General features: G+C 33.1%; 1 long non-coding RNA gene across 1 annotated transcript in view; it reads right to left on the minus strand.

Moving 5' to 3' along the window:
- Window positions 1-7210: 7210 nt before the first annotated feature.
- Window positions 7211-9716, minus strand: part of LOC147027116 (uncharacterized) — a 2592-nt gene continuing 86 nt past the window's right edge. Inside the window, exons 1-2 of the long non-coding RNA XR_015058686.1 lie at window positions 9175-9716; window positions 7211-9076 (exon numbers count right to left, since the gene is read on the minus strand). The exon at window positions 9175-9716 is cut by the window's right edge and continues 86 nt beyond it. This is a non-coding gene — a long non-coding RNA (uncharacterized LOC147027116). The remainder of the gene's footprint in view (window positions 9077-9174) is intronic.

The raw sequence follows: 9716 nt of genomic DNA on the forward strand, positions 1-9716 counted from the left end.
CTGGAGAAGTAAAAGGTGAAGATTATCACTATATTTCAGTGGAGGAACATATGCGATTGAGGAATGAAGGACAAATATTTGAGGAGGTTTCTCTTGGTACAACAAAATATTCACATTGTAAGAGTGAGTTAAAGAAACTAAAATCTGGTGGTGTTGGGATATTAGAAACTAATCCAGAAGGAACGAGACAAATTATTAAATATCTGAGCGGAGTGAAGATTTTATCATTCGGTTTTGATGTTGATGAAGAAACTCAACACAAACGTATGAAAAGCAGAGATGCAAGGATTAGTGAAGAAGAAATTACAACTCGCATTAATGTTAATAAAGAATTTGATGAAATATTTAAAGAAAAGGATTTATTTGAACACATCTACTTGAATGATGAAGAAAAGGAAAATTTCCCTGTTGATCTTTACAATTCATTAAATGATATTTTACAATAAATAAATGGATACAAAAGAAAGAGCAAGAAGATTTAAGGAACATCAAGAGTTGGTTTCAAAAGTTGTAAAACAACAGGAAGACATAAAGAAGAAACGCAGACAGAAACTAACGGGCGAAGAAGCATTTGAAAAAAAACAAGAGAAATTTTTTAAACCACTTTTAAAAACTTCCCAAGAAAAAATGAAAGATGTTTCCACAGTTCCCACAGTAGAATATACTCCTAGAAAGCTTCAAATGTTAAAAGATTTCAGTCAAATGACGGAGGAAGAATTAGAGCATATTGGAGAATTAGAACATGATGAAGGTTTATTTCAACAACTGGAAGAGATTAATCAACCCCTGATTATATTGTGAATGCTGTTCAAAACAATGAATATTCAGCGGATTCAAAAACCAAAGCAGGACTCATTCCAACAGAACAACCAGCAATATTTCATCTTGTTCAAGAAAAGGTATTGATATTTAATGATGAATTAAGGTTCTTAAGTTCTGCTCAACCCCTGTTAAACTAACATCGAGATTAATGTTTCTTCTCACAAAAGATGGAAGACAAGGTTCAACTGTGAGGGATGAATCAAAGTATATTGATAAACCATTGGATATGGAAAATAATGATGATAGAGTATATATTGATTTGCTGAACACTCTAAATTATAAGGTTATTCTTTCTGGTAAAAGTAGGAAGAATGAGAAGGAGAAACACATTATTCAGGCTTTAAGTATCCTTGGTTCAGGTATTAGTTTTCTTCCAAATGACCCATCGCAATTAGTTAATAGACTGTTATTGTTGTTCGGCAGTAAGAAGGCTGGAAATAACAATTGTTTTAATGAAGCATCAGCCATTTTAGACCAGTTGATGAACATGAAAATAATTAATAAATCTCAATATAAAGACATTTTATCTCATATTAAATAAGATGAGAAGCACAATCCTGAGTTTTAATTTCACAACAAGCGACCACACATCTTCATTCCCATACCCACTACAACTTGACACAACAAAAGAATATGAGGCATCTTTATTGTCCATGGAGACTTATAATACCTTATTTAATATAACCGAGAAAAATGACAAGTTTAGTTATAATCCGGGAAGTGGATACAAAACGATAACAGTCTCACCCGGAGCATACGAGATTTCTCAAATATCTTCCGAAATTGCTCGTCTTATGAAAGAACAGGGTGATGAACCAAAAAATATTGTTATAAACATTCAAAAACATACTTCAAAATCAACGATTAAAGTAAAAAATAACTACAAGGTTGATTTCACAATTGATAATTCATTTAGAGAGTTATTAGGTTTCTCCTCAAAAAAGATTGAAACTAATGGGACGTTTTACAGTGATAATGTCATTCAAATATCCTCAGGAATAAATTCGGTGTTAATTCACTGTGATTTGATTGATGGTGCTTATAATGATGGATTAAAAACAAATACAATATTTTCATTCAGCGCATACTCAACCCCAATTGGTTATAAATTCAATATGGAGCCTAAAAATTTGGTTTATCTACCTGTGTCAGGAAAAACCATACACAGAGTAAATTTTAGGATAACCGACCAAGATAATCGTGTGATTTCTTTTAATGGAGAAGTTATATCCATCAGAATTCACCTACGTGAAGTTTTTCAATAAATAAATACGATGGTTATTGTGAGGAAGCACGAGTTGGGAAAATATAAAATAATTACAGGGGATGGGATGTTCCTTTCCCCGTACTACAAGGGTGAAGGTATGTATCTTGGTAGAGGATACTATAAACCTAAGAGACAAAGGGGTGTCGGACATCAATTTAGAGGAGATGGGATAATTGATACTCTCATGGGTATTGGTTCAACTATTCTTAAACATAAAGACCTAATTGGTTCAACTGCTTCTGCTGTGGGAAATGTAGCAGGTGCTGTAAAGAGTATAAAAGATGCTCAGAAAGAATCTCATAAATTACAAGCAATAAAAGAAATTAAGAAAGGTAAAACTCAGTTGTCCCCCCAAGAACGACAGAAAATAATTCAAATACTTGGATCAGGGTTTCAAAAGTTTTAACATCTTTTTTCCTAAATAAATACAAGTATGGAAGCAATTGATAGTATCTATGATTTGGATGATACTATTATTATCTCAAACTCCACTAAAAAAGAAGATTACTTCAAGGTAAATGCAATAACTGGAACAGACTGGAATACAAATGGTACAAAAAGTTTTGAAATAAATAATCAACAAACCTATTTGAATCTCTCCGAAAGTTTCTTGTTGTGTAAATTTAAATTCACTAAGGCTGGGAATAACACAAACGCTACACTTGTAAATGATTTCTTCTGGAAAATGTTTGATAGTGTGCGATTGTATATTGGAACACAAGAAGTTGAAGCGGTTGATTATGTCTCTGCTGTATCTGAAATGATGAAATTTACACTCTATACATTCAGTGATAGAATGGGAAAGGGGTCTGTCGAAGGTTTTATTCCTGATATGTCAACGGGAACAAACACAGACCCTGGATATATTCAAAGGAAAGGAATGTATAATGATGATACAAAAGCAGAAAATAGTTTTACTGTGGCAGTTCCTCTTAAAGGTATATTTGGATTTTGTGATTATGATAAAGTTCTGTATGGTCTTAAAATTAGATTTCAACTACAAAGGAATGATAATGAAAATAGATTGCTTTTTGGTGTTGGTAATGCTTTTGGTGATCAGAATAAATTTGTAATTGAGGAGATGAGTTGGTATATCAGTGAACATACTCCTAATCTTAAAACAGAAGAGATGTTGAATCGAAGACTTAACTCAAAGAAACCACTCAGTGTATCATACCTCAAAAGAAGATGTCAACACGTTAAACTCAATCAAACTACTTACACGTGGAATTTGGGTGTTCTGGAAGGAAAGCCACGATATCTGTGGATGATTTTTAAAAAGCCAGATGGTGATACTGCGACTGATAAGAATAATGCATTGAGTGATAATGCTAAGGTGAAACAACTTCGCGTTTCTCTAGATGGAACATTTTATCCACGAGATAGATTGGAAATTAATTGGGAAAAAAATGATTTTGCTGAAGCATACAAGTCTTACCAAAAGGTGTGTGAAAGTAATGCAAATAAAGAACCTATTTTGGATATGACAGCATTTAAAAGTTTGTATACAATCTATACGTTTGACCTGAGCGCTCAAAAAGAAACTATAAAGTCTAATCGAGTGGATACTTCCCTATACATTGAAAGAGGAGAGAGTGAAGAAGTTGATACATATTGTTTGCTTTTGGAAGAAACAGAATTGCAGATTAATACAGATAATGGTGTGATGATTAGTCTCACATAATTTTTTTGTTAAATAAATGAGTGGCAAAGTACCAACTGGGGTATATGTTAATCAAATCAATCTTCATAAACTATCATCTTGTGTTCAAAATCAAAAGCCTTGTACGATTAACGTTAATACAATTCAGAGAAAAGGAGCAGTAAGAATTGATGTTTTGCTCACAAGAGAACAGGTTAAAATCTTGAATGACACTGGCTCACTTAAAATTAAAATGACAAAACCAATGTTGAAAAAATATTCAATAAGAGAGACGAGTGGAGGATTTCTCCCATTTCTAATTCCTTTATTTGCTGGTTTAAGTGCGGTTGGAGCATTGACGGGTGGTATTTCAACAGCGGTCAAAACTGCCAACGAAAGGAAGGCTCAACTCCAGGCTCAAAAAGAATTGGAAAGACATAACAAAGAGTTGGAGAAACAAATTAGTGGAAGTGGTGTAATTGTAGATTTTGCTGAAAAACTTGAAGGTCTGCCTGATAAAGCGAGATTGTTAGTTGGAGATATGCTTTCTTCTATAGCACAAGCAGGTGTAAAATTAACGAAAAGAGGTAATGGATTATATCTTTCTAATAAATAAATGAGCATTGATGAGTGGTTGAAAGAATTTGGAAAGAATACAACATCAAATTTACAACTTGCCAAATATTGTAAGAAATTAAAAATTCATAATGTGGTTATTTGTATGAGAGATGAATTAACAAATGTGTCGAAACATACAAAGAATATTATTATGAACTTAGAAGATAATGATGGGAACGGTTCTCATTGGGTTTGTATTTTTAATAGTCAAGACAAATATTATTTTGATAGTTTTGGTCTTCCACCACCTGTTGAAGTCATAAAATTCTTACAGAATGGTGTTTATCAAACATTTCAAGTCCAAGAATTAAATTCCAAGTGTTGTGGTCAATTATGTCTATATGTGTTATTTCAACTCAACAAAAATAAAAAATTTTATGATATTATTTTTAATCTAATATAAATGACTTATGTTGGTAAAGATGGTTCTATCTTTGGTGTATCTCAAGAACTGGATATTGATTTATCAAATTATTACACAAAGGCACAGGCTGAACGACATAAATATAATATAAACAAAAATATTAACATGAAAAATGCTTATAAATTAAAAAATTATCCAAGCCCGACTGACGCGAATGACTTGGTGAGATTAAGCGATTTATCACAATATATATACTTAAATAAAACGGCTGTGTATTCTAAAGATACAGAAGTGTTGATATTATCTCCAGGTCATACAGAATTCACAGTTCGAATTAAAATAAATTTTTATAAAGAAGGGCGTATCATTAGTATGAGAATAGAACAATGGGGGTATGATATGAATGATTTAGGATATAATTGGTCATTTAAAATTAACCTCGAAGACCTGGAACAATTAAATCAGTCTCGTAAGGAAGAATATTATCCACTTGGTATCGAGAATGAGTTTTGTGGAGCCACGATTAGTAAACAACAAATAAAAGAATTTAATAAGGGTAAATATAATAATGGTTTTGCCCTTGTTTATCTCATGAAAACAGAAAAAACAGGATTATATATAATAAGTAAGGAAATACAAAATGATTTAACTATGGGAAGATGGGGAGGTGTTTCGTGCCATAATATTATTCTAACATATATTTCTAATACATAAATGACAGCAAGAAGGCTTCAAGAAAATTATCATTTCTGTGTCCAAGCATACCTTCAAGAAAAGGGTATTCGGTATTTTAATAAATATGTTCTACAACATAAGAATGAGGTATTTTCAATAAAAGATTGGCATTATGCTGATGTTGATAAACCGACAACTTTAGATTTAATTAGAATGTTAAATAATGAAAAAATTATAAGGTTAAGAAAAGGTAAGGCTCTTTTAGAAATTCAAAAGAAATTTTATTGGTTTCCTGTTGTAAAAAAAATTATTTTGGATACAGGAATAACAAGAAATCCTGATGAATATATGTATAATATTCTATGGGGTGTAAACGATTCAAGTATAGTAAGGGATGAGGAAGGAGTTGAAGAAGAGAGGGAAGAGGAGGAAAAGGAGAAGGAGGAGAGAGAGAGGGAGAAGAAAGAGAAGGAGGAAAATGAGAAGAGAGAGAAGGAGGAAAGAGAGAATAGAGAGAGGGAGGAAAGAGAGAAGAGAGAGAGGGAGGAAAGAGAGAGAATGAATAAATATCAAAATATGGAAACCAGTGAGATTCAAAAAAGAATAGAGGTATTAAAGAAAATAACTTATCCCACCAGGAAGGAATACAAAGAATTAACAAGTCTATTTGCAATACTTTCAACAAAACTATTAGCGTCGTCAAGCTATTCATTTTAATTCAAGTTTTTTCTTAAATAAATGGAGGAGAGAGTGAAGGCATTTCTAAGGATTCTTTATGTTTTAAAAATTAAGATTCAAATGTGCATGTTGGAAACTAAAAAGGTTTTTGCACTCTGCAGAAATTTTTCTCATAAATAAATGAGTTATTGTCTCAAATGTAAAAAGAAAACTAATACTAAAAATATTTCATATATTAAAAGTAAAAATAACAGGGTTATACAAAAAGGAATATGTTCGGTGTGTGGTTCAAAATAAAATCAATTTATCTCCAAACACAAACTCGGAGGAGATATACAAAAGTTTTTATCAGGAAGTAAATTTACAACTACTGGAATACCAGGGGAATTACATCTTCCAGGGTATTCTTTCTGTGGTCCAGGCACAAACTTGGATAAAAGATTAGATGAGGCAGACAATCCTAAATCCTGGAGTAAACCAATCAATAGAGTTGATGAAGTGTGCATGAGACACGATATTGATTATGGGAATACCACAACGTTGGAAGAAAAGCATGAAGCCGATAGAGAAATGTTGTATAATTTGTCTCTGATACAAAATCCAACCTTGAGAGAAAAAGTTGATAGGTTCATCGTGAAGAAGATGATTAGTGCTAAATTGAAACTTGGACTTGGAAATTCAAAAAACTTATAGGCTCTAATGATGTCATTAAGACTGAAGAGCAATTAGCTGATGAATTACATAAACCAATATTCACAAAGTTTCAGAGAAGGAAAGTTTATTCCAAGGAAGTTGATTATATCTGGTCTGCTGATTTGATTGAACTCAATAATGATAAGGGGTACAAGTATGCTTTAACCGTTATTGATTTGAGGAGTAGATATGCGTGGGTTGTCCCTTTAAAAAACAAAACAGGTAATACTCTTATGTTAGCTTTTCAACAGATATTTAATAAAAGTAAGAGAAAACCTAAGAAATTGTGGACTGATGAGGGTAGAGAGTTTTATAACAAGACATTTATGAATTTTCTAAAAAATAACAGTATTACATTATACAGTACCTTTAATGAAGGGAAGGCAGTTGTTGTTGAACGTTTTAATCGTACCTTAAAAGAGAGACTATATAAAAAATTCACCCAACTCGGTTCACAACAATGGTTATCTTTTATTCAGGATATTGTGGATAAGTATAATGACACGATTCACACGTCAACGAATATGAAGCCATCAGAAACATTTACAAAATTAAAATATGAAAAAGAGATTAATGTCAGAAAACCTAAGTTCAAAGTTGGTGATATCGTAAGAATATATAGGTGGAAATCTCATTTTGAAAAGGGTTTTACTGAACGATGGACGAAAGAACTTTTTAAAATTGTTGATGTAATAGATACAGTTCCTTGGACTTATAAAATATATGATTTGGAAGGGGAAGAGATTTTAGGTTCATTTTATTCACAGGAATTACAAAAGACAAAACTAAGCAGATAATACACCTTTGTGGACACTAGAGGGACAAGTCCGAGGTGTATTACAGTATATAATGTGTGTCAAGGGGGACGTTCTTAGATCTGTGAACCCCAAACACAGAATCCTCAACTGAATAGTCAAGGTTTAACTTTTGTTTGTGTGTGTGTGTGCAATGGGAGCAATAGGTTGGCGCTTCACTCCCTCCTACTATACACCGTTGTGGACACTCGAGGGCCAAGTCCGAGGTGTATAACAGTATATAATGTGTGTCAAGGGGGACGTTCTTAGATCTGTGAACCCCAAACACAGAATCCTCAACTGAATAGTCAAGGCTTAACTTTTGTTTGTTGATGTGTATGTGTGTGTGTCCCAACCCTCACATTCAAAATCTCAACCCTAACTCAATCCTCGCCCAACACAATGTCTTTTTCAAAATGAGATTTCCACCTATATATATATATATTTTTACGTTTTTTTTTTTCTTCTTCCAATTCTGTCTTTTAAGGCTTTCAGGTTTGATGACGTAGAAAGGGGGAGTAAGCCTGCACTTTCTTCCCAGAACTTTCTTGATCTTGCTCCCATCAAGCACCATCCGACAAAGAACTACATCGATAGGTTTAGATCCCAAAGAGTGATAGCAACTCCAAAAGTCTCCAAAATATAAATAAATAAAATAATAATAATAATAAATAAATAAATAAATAAATAAAAGCCCCCAAAAAAGTTTCAAGTGTCCAACATAAACCCAACTTTCCAAGTCTTCAAGGTATAACCACATTCCCGTTGAGTTTCCAAGATATGTATCACATTGTGAGTTATCAATCCAGAACCCACATTTCAAGTATTCAAAGTAAAACCAACTTACAAAGTCTCTTAAGGATAACTCATTTACTGATTTTTTCAAAATTTGTGAGTCTCCAAGGTAGGACCCATATTTAGAACCATCTTGGCAGAACCCTTTTCCTGAGTCTCCAAGGTAGTTATTTAAACCATCAAGGCAGAACTCATTTACTGATTTTTTCAAAATTTGTGAGTCTCCAAGGTAGGCCCCATATTTAGAACCATCTTGGCAGAACCCTTTTCCTGAGTCTCCAAGGTAGTTATTTAAACCATCAAGGCAGAACTCATTTACTGATTTTTTCAAAATTTGTGAGTCTCCAAGGTAGGCCCCATATTTAGAACCATCTTGGCAGAACCCTTTTCCTGAGTCTCCAAGGTAGTTATTTAAACCATCAAGGCAGAACTCATTTCTTGATTTTTTTCAAAATTTGTGAGTCTCCAAGGTAAAACTTGTATTCTGGCTCATCAAGGTATAACTTGTTCAGTGGGTATTGTCTTGATAACTCACAATGAGTACTATTGCTGTAAAACTCTTTTTCAGGATTTTGCTGGTCTCCAAGGTATAACTCTTTGGTTGGGTCATCAAGGACGAACTCGTTCTGTGGGTCTTGGTCGCTCATAAGGTCTTCAACCAAGCCAACAATTTCGCCCCAAGTTGTAGCAAAAGCAGTATTTTCATTTCGTATTTCAGACACAATTTCCTGTGAGAGAAAATAATAATGTATTAATTAAGTTATTTAATTATTAAATGAGTATGCTTCAATCAAAGTTTGAAAATAGGAAAATAAAAAAATCTTACCTCAATAGATAAGAGGTTTGAATCCAGTTCATCAACTTGAAGGTTTAGTTCCATACAAGACAGAGAGTTCCAAGGAACACCAAAGTCATCCCACTCAAGGTCTTGGTCGCTCATAAGGTCTTCAACCAAGCCAACAATTTCCCCCAAGTTGTAGCAAAAGCAGTATTTTCATTTCGTATTTCAGACACAATTTCCTGTGAGAGAAAATAATAATGTATTAATTAAGTTATTTAATTATTAAATGAGTATGCTTCAATCAAAGTTTGAAAATAGGAAAATAAAAAATCTTACCTCAATAGATAAGAGGTTTGAATCCAGTTCATCAACTTGAAGGTTTAGTTCCATAGAAGACAGAGAGTTCGATACAAGCACACAGAACACCATTGCCAGCAAAAACAAATGTTTAAAATGGAGCCTGGGTTTGAAGCTTTTATAGAGAAAGACTGGTGGGTGTGGTTTCCTTTGGAAATTCCCTGGGCAAGCCTAGGCAAGCCTTCATTGGGAAATTTTTCAAAACCATAACATCCTGTAATTTTCTAGTG

The sequence above is a fragment of the Eptatretus burgeri genome, chromosome 5 (assembly GCF_056783735.1).
Source record: "Eptatretus burgeri isolate ZD-2024b chromosome 5, Ebu_testis_v1, whole genome shotgun sequence".
Classification (NCBI taxonomy): domain Eukaryota; kingdom Metazoa; phylum Chordata; class Myxini; order Myxiniformes; family Myxinidae; genus Eptatretus; species Eptatretus burgeri.